At 47.5% G+C, this 15,189-nt stretch overlaps 1 protein-coding gene across 6 annotated transcripts in view; it reads left to right on the top strand.

Moving 5' to 3' along the window:
• KCNH1 (potassium voltage-gated channel subfamily H member 1) overlaps window positions 1-15,189 on the top strand; it is a 377,304-nt gene that overhangs the window by 227,136 nt on the left and 134,979 nt on the right. The window contains exon 1 of one of the 6 annotated variants that reach the window (XM_089312136.1): window positions 169-961. The exons of the other annotated variants lie outside the window; for them this stretch is intronic. The gene's annotated coding sequence lies outside the window, so the exon portion shown is untranslated. Of the gene's footprint in view, window positions 1-168; window positions 962-15,189 lie in introns of those variants that run through there. 6 annotated transcript variants of the gene reach the window in all.

Below are 15,189 nucleotides of genomic sequence, written 5' to 3'. Positions count from 1 at the left end.
GATTGTGGTCTGAACACCCCAGACACTGTGGATTGACCTTGTCATTTCCCAAACCCTCCGTGGGAAGTCACTGGCTGCATTTTGTTGGTGTTTTGCCTTGGCCGTTTATTTTCAAGCATCTTTTATTCTGCTCCTTTGGTTGGTGCAGTTGATATCTTTGCTCCCACCTCTCCCTGCTCCTCTTCAGCACAGGATCGGGATTACTCCTACCCATGGATGGGGCATATTATTTTCTAAGGAAGTGTGTTATCATTGAGTAATTCCAACTCACCTGTGCTGGCTGGTCAGGTGTCAGCGCTGTGCCCAGTCCCTCAGGGAATGTCTCCTGAAGGCACACAGATAGCTCTCTTTGCCAGAGCTGGGTTTCTTCAGGAAAACATCCTTTGTTTTATCTGGCTCTACTGAGGCGCTGTCGCTCCCCCACTCGCGGAGGAACAACACAGGACCCTGCGCTGTTCTTTGGTCTGCTCGGCCCTTCCCGGGTTTGCTGCTGGTCCTTCCCGGGTTGGCTGCCGACTCCTCCACCTCCGTGGAGGGGCGGCACCCCCTGCCACTTTCCCCGCTTCCATGGAAGAGCGGCACACCGCCGGCCGGCTCTCTCGGGGGCTGCTCAGGTGTTCCTTCAGATGTTCCTGGTGCATGTTGTCTCTCTCCTCCTTTATAGTCCTCTTCCACCAATCCCAACTCTGCTACCCACACGCCGAGCACGCTGCTCTCCTCCAATCAGGAGCAGGATCAGCTCCTGCAGCTTATCAGTCAAATTGGCGAGAGGCAGCTGCGTAGAAGTTTACTCCTCCCCAGCGCCATATTGTGGGAGAGCAGATGCATAGAATAAGTCTTAATTCCAGTAACTTAGTCTAGTCTCAGTTGCTCCCCACAGGAGCCAGCTCTTCAGTGTGCTCACCCCTGGTCAAAGGAAGATTCTTATAGGAGGTGATGCTCGGGTGAAGTTCAAGGACAAGTAAGAGTTCGTGGGCAGATGAGAGGGGAAGGCATCCCAGGGAGAGCAAATGACCTGTGCATGCAAAAGGGAAGACACCAGAGCTTGGCATGTTTAAGGGGAACACGAGGAGGATTCCATGGAAAGAGCTGGTGGGAAATCACTCGTGTATTCACGAACATTTATTAACCACCGATGCTTGCTAGCACTTGTCTAGCTAGGCAGCAGGAGTAGATTAGTGAATCCAGCAAAGATCTTTTCTGTAATAGAACTAATATTTGAAAAAAAAACCTGATATTTGGGGGAGATGGGCAGTGAGAAAAATCATATACACAAAGGAGCATTAAAATAGCTATTTCTAAAGGATTTCGAATAATCCTTCCAACATTCTAAGGGTTATGTGAGTTTTGATTAATTCACTGAAAATATTTGCAGTTGCTAGAAGGGTGAGGGAAATTGGAAATACCAAAGGGCTGGGGTTGGCAGTGGGCTGTAGAGTTACAGCCTCTTTGAGATGCCTATTTGAAAAAGCATAGCTGAACTGGGTCCTGAAGAAGATGCCTCTACCGAGAGTGATTTGGAGGAAGAGCCTTCCTGTGTAGGCAACAGCCAGTGCAAAGGCCCTGAGGCAGGGGAGTGTCCTTAGGGGACAGCAAGGATACCAGAGTGGGAGGATGAGTTTGAGAGGAGAGGGGGAGAGATCAGAAGGCCTTCTCCATCCAGATAAGGACTTCAGCTTTCATTCTAAGTGCAGTGAGGAGTCCTGGTTTTACAGGGGTTGGCGTGGCTACTCTATTGAGAATAGACTACAGGGATACCACTGGCCACACAAAGGGGCAGCCAGCCTGGCAGCTCTAGTCGTGGAGATAACCAAGATGTAAAGAGCCCTGAAACAGACTGGGAAGTGAAAGAAATTACTCTCACCCAGATGCACCCCAGGGGAAGTACTGTGCCTAGGAAGGGAACGGCCCAGGGACATGCTTAACCTGGCAACAAACGTACAAAGTACTTCAGAAAGTTTTTGGAAAATGACATTAAAAAAATTAGTTGGTCACAAAAATGTTTGAAATTCAAGCATAGTTTTTTATAACATGCATTTTCCACGGATGTCTTGAAGACCCTGTGTATTACTGAACGCCTTCGGAGGAAGATGGGCTAGCTGACTGCAAAGGGCTTGGTTGAGTGAGGAAGGCAGTTTCCTCCCTAAGGAGAACCCAGGCCCCAAGCAGGCTTCAGGTGTCAGTCCCACTTGCCCAAAGAAGAAACGCAGGGGCCAGCTTCTGAATGACCTTGAATGCCCCCCACAATATACTTGGCAACCTAAGCCATACACAGTTGTATGCTGGCCTGCCTTTCCCACCTCCGGAACCCAGAGGGGAATGCTCTAATCCTTTATCCTGGAAGTAGTTTTATTCCACTGTTTATAAAGGATGATCCCTGTGCACCGTGGTTCAGCAAGACACGGCAGATCATTTCTGAAAGGGCCTGCTTTTGAACAGTGGGCTTGGCTGAGCGTGGCTCAGAGGACGAGCTGCTCCTGCCGTAAAATATGTGGCGCTACCTGGGAGTGGAGCCCTGGGGGAATTTAAAAGGAGGGAGTAACCTCCAAAATGACATTGAAGAAAGGACAATGTAGTCAGCAGTCACGTCACTTACTTGATTCAACACTGTCTTTTCTTTATTTATTTAAAAGATTTAATTATTTAGTTGAAAGGCAGTGAGAGAGAGAGAGAAAGGGAGAGACAGAGATATTTCATCTGCCGATTCACTCCCCAAATGGCTGCAACAGCCAGAGCTGGGGCAATCAATCCAAAGCCAGGAGCCGGGAGCTTCTTCCAAGTCTCCCATGTGGGTGCAGGGGCCCAAGGACTTGAGCCATCTTCTACTGCTTTCCCAGGTCATAGCAGAGAGCTGGATCGGAAGTGGAGCAAACTGGACTAGAACTGGTGTCCATGTAGGATGCTGGCACCATAGGCAGCAGCTTTACCTACTATACCACAGTGCCAGCTCCTTAACAGTGTCCTAATCCATTTGGGCTAGTCTAACAAAACGTCTTAGACTGGGTAATTCATAAATAACGTAAATTTCTTTCTCATAGTTCTGGGGACTGGGAAGTCCAAAATCAAGGTCCCAACAGATCCGGTGTCAGGGGAAGTTTGTCTCTGAACCCCTTGGGTGACACCTTGGTGCTGTGTCCTCACGTGGCAAAAGGCCAAAAGGACTGAAGGGTAAAAGGGGAGAGGGTTAGAGACTCACGGAGCTCTCCTGTAAGGGTGCTCATCCCATTTGTGGAGATGGAGCCTTCCTGAGCTAATGGCCTCCTGTGGACCCCACCTCTTCTCCTGTTGCTTTGGGGATTATGTCTCAAAGTGAATTACATAGAGGTGCAAACACTGGCACCCTAGCACCCATGCTTGCTTTTGAGTGCCCACTACGCCAAGATGTACCAAGGGAGAGAATCGTGGCTTTGTCATCTGGGCTCGCTCGCTTCTGGGCTATATGGTCTGTTACTGCCTGTACAATCAATAAGCAAGGGTTTAACAACAGGGTAAAATGTATCTGGTGTGCATCAAGTACTTGGGGGAGGGAGGGAGGTCTCAGACCTGCTGGGACAGTGACAGCAAGTGCAGTAAGTGCTATAGGATGTGTTACCATGGAGACATGAAGTGGGCAGTCCTTCCCAGTTTCTCTCCACCCTTGTGTTGCCTTGGGAGTTCCTGCATCCGTGTTGTAGTTTGTGTATTGCAGTGCACGTAAGTGGGAGCTCAGTAGATGACAGCTGATGGAGCAGTGGTAACCGCTGTCAACTGCTGAGTCCCTCCCATCTTAAGAGACATCTTCTCAGTTCCCTGTTCACTTAGATCCACTTTATGGACAAAAAACTGAGGCACAGAACAACTATTTTTCCCAAAATAACAAGCCAAGGTGAAGACGGTGGGAGCTGGTTTGTGAGTCTGGCTGACCCCAAAGCCAGGCTCCTAATCATCGCTCTGTTCTGGATCTGCCCCCTTGTGGCACGAATGTAAGCAAGGGATTTAACTCTTCCCCATCTCCAGTTCCTACTCGGGAAAATGGGGGATAAATCCTCCCCCACCTCTTCCACTGGGACAAGGGCAGTTGTGGTATTCAAATGTATACTGCAATGCACAAGGGAAATATTAAAATAATTTCCTATTCCCTATATAGCCCATGCTCCTTTAGCACAGCGATTGTCCTTTTTATCTTTGATTTTATGAATTCCTACCCCAGGTCCTTGAAAAATAGGAGTCCTTGTTCACATTTGGTACATGACAGAATTAGGAGGAGAGAATACATAGTCACACAAAATTTTACAGGCTAATCTTTTTAAAAGATCGGAATTGTAGTTAGGACATCATAAAAGGTAAATTTGCATTCAGTCCAGACTTGAGAAACTAGTGCTTTGACGGTGGATGCGTTTCCTGCGAGGTTCCAAATGTCCCTGGGTAGACTCTGCAGGCACCAAGCAGCTTTGGTGCAGACGCCCACCAGGCTCTGCACCTGCACAGCCTGGTCGGGGGGATAGGTAATTGCTCACCGGGCTCCGCGCACGGAGGCTTATTTGACAAAGCTGTTTTTGGCGTGTCATCAGTTGGAAATGTGACTTTCAGAGTATAAATCATTTTAGTTTCTGTGTATTCAGAGTGACTGCAGAATCGCTTGAGCAGATCAGTTCATGGTGGGAAGAAAAATGCTTCTTAGATGTTCTCAACTGAAATCCTGAAAGCTGCCTGGAGACTGCCCACTTCTTTCTTTCCCGTGGCTGTGCTCCCTTTCTACAGGAGGGGCGGGGAACAATAGCCCTAAATTTCTCCTTCATGCGAAGAGTAAGTTGCCGTCTCCCGATATCGTTTGACCTTTTTGAGTGACTCTTTTGTAGCTGGCTTTGCTGTCTACAATGCACTGGGCTTGTGTGAGGTTCCACCTTTACGATTCTTCTTTTCATTCTTTGTGGGCAGCATTACCAAGTCCACGGGGAACCATCTGGTAAAGTCCTGGGTGTAAGGATAACAGAGGACCAGGAGAATGGGCGTGGATAGCTCCCCAGAAACCCATTGTTGCGAGCAGAAGGCAGCTCGGGGCTCCCCTGCGGTGGACGGGGCTGGAGTGGCGTCCACAGACAGCACAGGGCACAGGCCTCCTCTCCCTCTCCCTCGGCCTCCGTGCCCCCAAACCACCGTGCTGAGGAGCTGCTCAGCAGTCTTCAACAAGTATCCCAACTGTCCCAGACTCATGCTTTTGTCAAACCATAATAAAAATGAGTTTAGAAAAAAATTAAATTGAAAAATATAAGATACAAATGCCAACTTTTTTGGTTAGAGTCCATAGACATAAATTTATACTTCAGGGAAGGTATTTGGAACAAACAGACAAAGGAAAGGATACAAACACTGACCATGCTCTTTATTTGAAGTGTATGCACAAGTGACTAATATACAGGATCCCTCTTATATCTGTACTTTTGTCTTCTGTAATCATAAAGTTAGATGTGAAATAACAACTCCTCAATGTGCACATTTTGTGTGAATGCCATGTATGTGTGAATTTGCTTCTTGCTAATTTATCCAACCTATATGGGATTGACAAAAATCTGATTCCCAGCGACAGACCATGGAGCCTCAGTTGTGTGTACAAAGTTCCTGCCCTTGGGGACTTGCTTGATTTGGCTTCGATGGATGTAGGTTGAGAACTGATTTGGAGCTATGAGCCCGGGATCTTTGCTTCTTTCCGTGTAGGCCCCCCACGGCTGCTTAGATGTCCTCACAGTGTGGCGGCCGGGTTCCAAGGCAGAAACACGACGCACTTCAGAGCCCTCTCTCTCAGGTCTTCTCCACCATGCTCTGTTGGTTGATGAAGTCTCAAAGGCCCACCAGGACTGCAGTGACTATCGTTAGAAGACACAGGCTGCGATAGAAGTTACTCATTCGTTCAACACTCGTTTATCAGTCACTTACTGTGTGCCTGGCGCTGCCAAGGTCTGCAGACTCAAAAACAGGCCATGGCTTCTGCCCTAAAGGAGCCAGGAGCTGGAGAAGAGAAGGCTGCTCTGGCAACTAGCCCTAAGAAAGTGTTGTGAGTGCTGTGCAAGAAGTTGGTACAAGGTGAAGGTGTGCAGGACACCAGTTCCCAAAGTGTGACCTGCGGCTCCGGGGGGCCTCTGAGACCTTGGTAGCTCATTCATGAGGTCAAAACTGTTTTCAGAATTAAGCTGCTGTTTGCCCATTTCACTATGTTGATGTTTGCACCGATGGTACAAAAACAGCTGTGTCCCCCAGCATGGATCAAGCCAGTCCCCAAAGGTACCGGCAGTCCCTGACTCTGCGCTGCCATATACTTGCATTGAAAGCCAGTTTTGCTGGATTAAATCTCGATCCTTGAGTGTATCTTAATATCCTAAGTGACAACATGAGAACTATATGTCCAGCACCTCTGCATGCCGAGATATTGTGGTTGTTTCGAGGAAAAGCATTTGCGGAACTGGATTCCAAGCTGCAGTAGCCGCTGCTTTCATGGACTGCTGTCTTCACGAGAAACCGTGACAACTGTGGCTATCCACTTGGGCGTCTGGCAGAATTTTCATTGAAAACAACTGAGCTGAGTCCATCACTTCAAGAAAAATGATGGACAGGAGAAAATTAAGACTTGCAAGCAAAACTTAGAATTATGAAAGATGGGATCTGCCACTCTGAGTTTGAGTTTCCTATGCTAATACTGTTTTGAGGAGATTGATGGTAATCTTAAGTAATATGATTTTAAAAATATTATTTAAGGAAATGTATTGACATTTAAAAGATCTTCAAAAGTTGGCCGGCGCCACGGCTCAATAGGCTAATCCTCCACCTAGCGGCGCTGGCACACCGGATTCTAGTCCTGGTTGGGGTGCCGGATTCTGTCCCGGTTGCCCCTCTTCCAGGCCAGCTCTCTGCTGTGGCCCCGGGAGTGCAGTGGAGGATGGCCCAAGTGCTTGGGCCCTGCACCCCATGGGAGACCAGGAGAAGCACCTGGCTCCTGCCATCGGATCAGCACGGTGCAGATCAGCCATGGCGGCCATTGGGGGGTGAACCAACAGCAAAGGAAGACTTTTCTCTCTGTCTCTCTCACGGTCCACTCTGCCTGTCAAAAAAAAAAAGTCAGTGAACCTGTACTTTCCAAATAAGTGATGCTTAGATTACAAAATCATGAGGACATAAGAGCTATTTGAAGTAAAATAGATGAATGGATTAACACAGCAGAATAAAACACATGCATGGGTAAAGTTTCAGATTCTACGTTGTAACTAAACTGTAAGAGACTGCCATGTTGGGGGCTGGCATTGCGGAACAGTCGGTTAAGCCACCACTTACAATGCCAGCATCCCATACTGGAGTGCTGTCTCATGTCCCCACTGCTCTGCTTCCAATCCAGCTGCCTGCTAATGTGCCTGGGAAGGCAGTGGAAGGTGGCCCAGTGCTTAGGCCCCTGAAGCACACTGCACACATAGGGAACCCAAGAGTTCTGGACTCCTGGCTTCAGCTTGGATCAGCCTGGCCTTTGTGGCTATTTGGGGAGTTTGCCAGCAGATGGAAGCTCGCTCGCTCTGTTGTGTCTATGCTCTTTCTCTCTCTGTGTGTGTGTGGGTGTGGGTGTGTGTGTGTGTGTGTGTGTGTGTCCCTCTTTTTCTACAACTCTTTCAAATAAACAGAAAAATCTTTAAAAAGTAATGATAATAAGACTACCTTGTTAAATTTTAGGATAACATTGAAGAATGTCCCAAGTTACCTAAAAACAAAAAAAAACTGTTAAAATACTTCTCCCCTTCCAACTACGTGTCTGTGCGAGGCTGGATTTTCATCATATACTTTAACCTACACAACCTGATGCATCCGAGTGCATGCGGAAGAAGGTGCGAAAATCTAGGTTGGTTTTTGGCTCCAGCTTCCTGATAATGCAGATCACAGGGGAGGTGGTAGTGATGGCTCAAGTAACTGAGTCCCTACCCACTATGAGAGACTTGGATTGAGTTCCTGGCTTTTCACTTTGGTCAGAGCCCAGCCACAGCTGTTTGTGAATCAGCAGATAGGAGCTCTTTCTTTGTCTCTCTGACTCACAAATAAAAAACAAATAGCATTGGCATAACAAATACATTTTAAAAAATCTACTTGTTAAATCTATTAAGCCAGACACAGAAATTCGCCAAGAAGCAATACTTTTCTTGCTAATTATTTTCTATTTTGGACAATAGTATTATTTTCGTAAAATTAATATCCATGTTGATATACAACAAATATAGTATTTTAAGTGAGCAAATATTTTAAAATTTTCTCTGGCTCAATGTCTGCTATAAATATTGACCAGCAGAATCCACATAAACAAAACCTGTCTGTGGTTCTCAATCTTTGAAGAGAGGAAAGGAGACCTGAGACAGCAATTTTAAGCCCCATCTTTAAGGGGTCCTGTGCAGGAGAACTGAGGGCATGCTGAGAACACAGGCTCGGCCTAAGGGAGAAATGGGTTCCCCCTGGAGAGCTGCTCTTAGGGCTGCTGGGATTCACTGAAGGGCAGGAGGCAGGGGAGAGGTATGAGAGATGAGGCTGACACTTGAGTAGAGGCCTGTGCAGTGACAAAGGGCTCGGGCCACCAATGGCCTGAGTTCAGATCTTAGCTCTACACTTGGTTGCTGTATGACATGGAAAGTATCTCAGTCTACACATTTATTGTTTATTTATTTTAAAGAGCAGCTTTTAAAAATTATTGTCAAAGACAGAGATCTGTGTCCACTACTTCATTCCCCAAATGCCCACAACATTGGGGGCTGGGTGGTGCTGAAGCCAGGAGCCCAAACTCAATCCCAGTCTCCCAGGGTGGAGTACTTGAGCCAGGAGCTGCTGCTGCCTACTAGGGTGCATGCACATTAATTAGCAGCAAGCTGGGTCAGAGGCAGGGCCAGGACTCCCACCCAAGGCAGCATCGTAACTGCTCCACCGAACTCCCACTGCAGTTTCTAAATACTTAAACTAAGGATAATGCTGACATCTACTGTATAGGGTGGCTGTGAGGACTGAATGAAATAATCTCTACGATATTTGGCGCAGTGATTGGCAAAAAGAAAGGACTGAATAAATACTAGCTAATTTTCCTTACTGGAGAATTTTCAGCAAAGGAACCACCAGATGGAGTAAGGTGTGCCATAAGAAATATATGGGCGGGGGCACGTGGTGGGGCTGTGTCTTTGCGGGCTGTGGGCCTCGAGGGAGAACAGGTGCGGCTGAGTCCCATTGGCTGCTTTTGTCAGCCTTCACCCTCAGGAAGGCTCTTGGGCATCTCGGGGCACCACTTAGTTAGAATAATTTTATACACACCTGGGAATCGGTCTCTTTGGTGGAAAATTTCCCTGGCCTGTTGACTTTCAAATTTGAGTGGAATTTTTTTTTCTCCTTTTTGCTCAGAAAGCTCTTCAAGTACATTGCCACTTACGAGGTCATTTACTCTCCTCAAGCCGGCCCCTGCCTGGTACCCATTTGGGCATCGTGGTTGTCTCTGAGGTAGCCAGAAGTCCCCACCAGCCCGGTCAGAACCACTGGGGTGTGGCCGGAAGCAGTGCACACAGAGGGGGAGGCACTGGTGGCTGGATGTTACTGAGGTCTTACAGGAAGTGTGGTTCAGGTCCTCAGCAGTGCACCGCGAGCTGGCCCTGTGAGGGATCTCCAAAACAGCTGTGGGAAATGCATACTATGGAATAAATGATGCATGGATTTCAGAATTTCTTACACCATAGTAAACATTTTTAAATTCTATTTACCCACAAGATTTTTAAGCACGTTTGTATAGCTCCCAGTCTTACCCGAGAGAAACTTGCTTTTTTCTGTTGAGTGAGGCATGTTTGCACCCATCTACATCTCAAGTAGCGTGTGACAAGTGAGGATTAAAACGGAAGCAGAAGCAAAGTGTTTTGAGGGAGCACAGAGGAGAGTCCCTCCCAGTGTGGTGAGGCTGGCACGGACTTGCTGGCCTTTGAGCCAGGTCTTGGAGGAGGGGCCAACTTCCTGCAGGTGGGGGCGGGCAAGTCAGTGTTTAACGCACACAGAGCGGCATGAATCGAGAAGGGCTGAGAAGCAGGCAGAACCCTTCGTGTAATTTGTGGGAGCCAATGCAACGTGGGAATGCAGTGTTCCTTGTTTGAGGAACCTCGGGACAGCAACTGCAGATCCTGCACCGCATCGGGAGAATTCCTTTTGCCCTGCAGGGTCGCACATTCGTAGGTTCTGTGAGTTAGCATGTGCACATCTTTGGGTGGCCATTTTCCTGGCTACCACATGCTCTTAAAGGGCAGTTGGAAAATAATAAAATTCTGAGGTTGAAATAGACACGACAATTCTGTGTGAGTTGTAGGTTGCTATGTGATAACTCAAAGGCTGAAAACAGGAGGGATCAGTTACCTCGCCAGCTTCCTGGAGGCCGGGGGTGGGGGGGTGGGGGGGTGGGGGGTGGTGTGTGCGGTGAGAGCAGCTGTCACAGCAGGTGTAGGTTGATGCTTCTGCCATCCGGAGGCGGGACTGGGGGCTGGAGGATCTACTTTCCAGGTGCAGTCCTCACATGACAGGCATCTCTTTGGGGCCACTTGGGTGCCTTCATTGCATGGTGACTGGCTCACCTGCTCCAACAATCAAAGCAGATGTACAGCAAGGCAGACAGACTGCCTTATTACGACCCAGCCCCGGCTGGTTCTTCCTTCCTAAGCATTCTTCCTCCAGCCCCTGGTAGGTGCCCCCAAGTCAATGGTTCCATGCCATGATGGGCAAGCTAGAATCCAGTGGTTTCTGATGGTTGCCAGCTGTGGCTCTTTTTTTTTTTTTTTTTTTTTTTATAATGGGTGTAAATACCTCATTACACAGCTCCATATAGGTTGGCGATTATCCTGAATTTCGGTTTCCCCTCTACTCCTGGGATAGCCTCGGGCACCCTGCAGGCTGTGAGTGGCAGGCAGGAAGCCCATCCAAGGCGTCCTGGTGGACGCTCAAAGCTCGGCTGCTCGAAGCCCTTGCGACGCTTCCTCCCCCCGCCCCCTCCCGCCCCCAAACCGACGCTTGGCCAGGGCTCTTAGCCTTCTGTCTTTCTGAGAAATAATGGCTTTTCTGACTCTGAAGCCTAACATTCTCTCGCCACCTTTTTCTCTGTACAGGTTGTTCCTAATCGCTGTTCTTCTGAACAAGGGCAGGTGGGGAAAGTCTGATATTTCCCCAGATGCTGTAAAATCTGAATCTAGCCTATGAATCTTTCCCTCTCAACCGGGAAAAAAGTTCCTGTGTCCAATTAGTTCCTAATTTCTTCGGTTAACTACTCCTCCTCTTGTGTTTATTTTTTAATCATCGGTATCTAATTAACATTAAGCACTTCTTGGGCTAAGCCTGCTGTTTCGTAGGGAGACCATGCTGTTTTCCTTAAGCATTTTTAAAATAGTTGAGCATAGTGAGACTTTTTCCCCCCCATGAAGACATCCAGTGGTTCCTTCCGGACTAAATGAGAAGCTCAGAACTGGGAAGGAGGTTAACGGTGCATGGAAGAACCATGGCAGGTTTTAAAATCTGCATGCTCGCCTCCTTTTCACCTTGTCCCTGGTAGATAAACCTACAAAGATCTAATTTTTAAAACCTCTCCTAGCGATTCTAACAAGTCCCATGATTAAGCATCATGATCATGGAAGTCCCAGGTAGGTAGGGCTGTGCGGAACAGAGTGGGGAATCAGCTGTGATAATTCTGGAAGGTTCTGGAAAGGTTGGGTTTTGAGCTAAATCCTGAGTAATAATGATAATACAGCAAACACTGACATGTGTTGGGTGTGTACCACGTACGTCATCAGTTGCTGCCCTCACTGAAATCCTACTGTGAGGCAGATGGTATTAGCCCCCTTTGTGAATAAGAAGATAGAGCTCAGAGAAGCTCTGTGTTTTGTCTAAAATCACACAGGGCTTTAGTCAGCTTTGTGTCACTTTGTGTCACAAATTCTGGAGGGGCCAGCATTGTGGCACAGTGGGTGAAACAATGGAATGTCTGCGTCCATAGGGGGTTCTTGTTCGGTTGCTCCACTTTGTATCCAATTTCCTGCTTACGGCCTGGGGAAAGCAGCAGAGGATGGCCCAGGTGTTTGGGCCCCTGCTACCCATGTGGGAGACCTGCAAGAAGCCCCTGACCCCTGGCTTTGGCCTGGCCCAGCCTGGCTGCTGAGCCGTCTGGGGAGTGAACCAGTGGATGGAAGATTCTCTCCCTCTTTCTCTGCAACTCTGACTTTCAGATAGATAGATTAACAACCACCAGATCCCCGAGAAAAGCAGGGAAGTTCATTTTGGCTCGTGGTTTTGGAGGTTGACAGTCCAAGGTCAGGTGGGCCCCCTGGGTCTGGCTGTCTCATGAGACCAGAGGATGGCAATGCCAGAGCTCCTGCAGAGGAACCATCACCTGGTAAGCCAGGAGGCAGTGGGCTGGGCTTGAGTCAGGTTTTTATAACCAGCCCTCTTGTGCGAACTGCCTCCAAGGGCAGGTCCCTGATCAAAGGGATCCCTGCTAGGCACACCTCCTAAACATCATAATTCGATTAAGTCTCCACTCTCTTAGCGTTATTACCACAAGATTTAGGGATTTAAGCCTTAAACATCTGCATGAGCTCAGGAGCCAAGTTCTAGGCAAACCATAACACATAACAAATAGGTAGCAGAGCTGGGATACCTCGATGCTCTGGCCACTGTGGTGCATCCGATCCGGTGGGAGGGAAGCAGTAGCGACCCATGCTGTGGGTGCTGGCAAGGGAACCATTTCTTACCTGGTCAAGTTTTTGTGGAGGAGATTTCGGGGCTTCTGAAAGTCCTCAAAGTCAGTTAGACAACACCATTAGGCTGGAGATCTGTCTCCAAGATGATGAGAAAGACCTAGTTTTGTTTTTCTTTTCTATCATGAATAGACCTGGTATGGTATCATCCACGTTAATTTTGTTTTCTAATTCCTTAAGCATAAGTTGTAATCATAGACACATAGGATTCAGATGACTTTATTTTTTAAAATTTTTTATGCATTTCTTCAAGAAGCAGAGACATTCTCATCTACTTGCTCGCTCCCCAAATACACGTAGAGTCCAGGGCTGAGTGTGGAGGTGTGTGGGAGTGGACTGGAACTGTGATCCTGGTCTCCAGCATGGGTGGCAGGAATGCAATCATTCAGCCATGACTGCAGCCTCTCGGGGTCTGCACTGATGGAAATCTAGAAGTAGGAGCTGAGCCAGCTTCCAAATCCGAGTTCCTCTGAGATGTGGGCATCTTAACTGCTGAGCTGAGCGCGTGCTCCTCAAAGGAACGTTAGATGCCAAGGGGTCCTGCTTCTTGTCTAATTCCCTCATTCGGCAGGTTTGTTCCAGGCAAAGCAGGAGACTATGAAACGGTGGTTTTCTATTAGAGATAAACTTATTCTCCAAGGGACATATGGCAATGTCCAGAGACATTTTTCATCTCATGGTTGGGACATTTGCCTGGCATCCTGTGGGTAGAGGCCACAGAGGCTGTTAAATGTGCTACAATGCACTAGATAGTGCCCCCAGCAAAGGATTATCTGGCACCAAGTGTCAATGGGGCTGAGGCTGATTGATAAACACTGGTATTAAGGTTCATGGCATGGATCGTGGGTGGGGACTTCCTGAGTTTGAATCCAATGCTATGCTTACTGTGTGATGTTGACTGCATCCCTTAACCTCTCTCTCTGTGTCACATCTGCAAATGAGGCTATGATAGTCACAGGACTGTTAAGAGAGTCCCAGGAGTCCATGCAAATGGAGCATTGGAACAGTATTTGGCACACAATTGATGCATGTGTTGAATGTTCAGAGATGTGTTTGGTACAGTGGTTAAGTAGTTTGAATCCAGTCTTCCTATGTGTGAATCCTCCGTGTTACTGGCTGGGTGGCATTGGGGAAGCCACTGAAACATTCTTGCCTGAGATTCTTTGTCGGTAAATGAAGATGCTAATAGTATCTACCATCTGCCAACCATCTTTGCAAAGTGCTCAAAACAATGACTTATTCATAAGAGCTCTATGTACAAACATTGGGTGTTATTACTATTATTTATTTCATTGAACAAATATTTGGGTTTCCTATACCCAAAGGGTCACTTACCTTATAGCTGTTGACCAGCAGAGTCAGGACAATCAACTTATGCATGAATAACTTTTTTTTAAATGATTGAATTATGTATTTGAAAGGCAGAGTTACAGAGAGGCAGAGGCAGAGAGAGAGAGGGGTCTTTCATCTGCTGGTTCACTCCCCAAAAGGCTACAATGGCCAGAGCTGTGCCAACCGGAAGCCAGGAGCCTTCTCTGGGTCTCCCACGAGGGTGCAGGGGGGCCCAGGGACTTGGGCCATCTTCCACTGCTTTCTCAGGCCATAGCAGAGAGCTGGATGGGAAGTGGAGCAACCAGGACTCCAACGGGCGCCCATATGGGGTGCTGGCACTGCAGGCGGTGGCTTTAACCTGCTATGCCACAGCACTGACCCTGCACAAATAACTTTGTTGGAGATGGTAAGTTTGCAGCACTTGGCATCCTGTGAGGTAGAAAGCTTAGGGGTCTATCATTCTGGGTATTTATTATTTTGGAGGCAATGTGGAGAGATACACTATGACCCACAGTATCTGTCACTTAGCAACTAAATGACCCCAATTCTGCCTTTGAAAAACTTAGGACTAATGATTGTTCAGTGAGGAGAATCAAGAAATGCTAGAAGTGTTGAGCTTTAAGTTGTCAATTGGCAAAGTGATTTTAATTTCTTTCCATTATCACCGTTGAGAGATGTATTTTGTAAAAAGCCACCCTCTGTCCAATCGTGATGTTCTGGTTTAGTTCACCATGGTGATAGCAGTGTCTTCTGAAGTGGTGTTCATTTTTCTTTTCGAGATGTAGAAGAAAAACAAGTTTGAGGTTCTGTGAGAGCTTATAATTTTAAAAGCAGGCATTAACCAATATTGGAAAATGAACCTGGTTAAGGTTAACGTGTTTGTTTAAATGACTTTTAAAATTGCATGGTATTTTAAATGGCTTTGTTAATTAGATTCTCTCTGATGACTCATTGGAGAAATAGGAACTTGGGAGTCTGGTTCCGAAGTAAAGCAGGACCTGGCTTTGCAAACCTGCATTTCTGCCTGCCTTCAGCCATGTGTGTGTTGTACGCAACTAAGGGGTCCTCTTTTATAACCCAAAACTCGGCAAGCACACAA

The sequence above is a fragment of the Oryctolagus cuniculus genome, chromosome 13, assembly GCF_051225735.1.
Source record: "Oryctolagus cuniculus isolate XC-2025 breed Fujian yellow rabbit chromosome 13, ASM5122573v1, whole genome shotgun sequence".
NCBI lineage: Eukaryota > Metazoa > Chordata > Mammalia > Lagomorpha > Leporidae > Oryctolagus > Oryctolagus cuniculus.
Note: the sequence above shows the minus strand (reverse complement) of the source record. Positions and strands in the feature narration are given on the sequence as shown.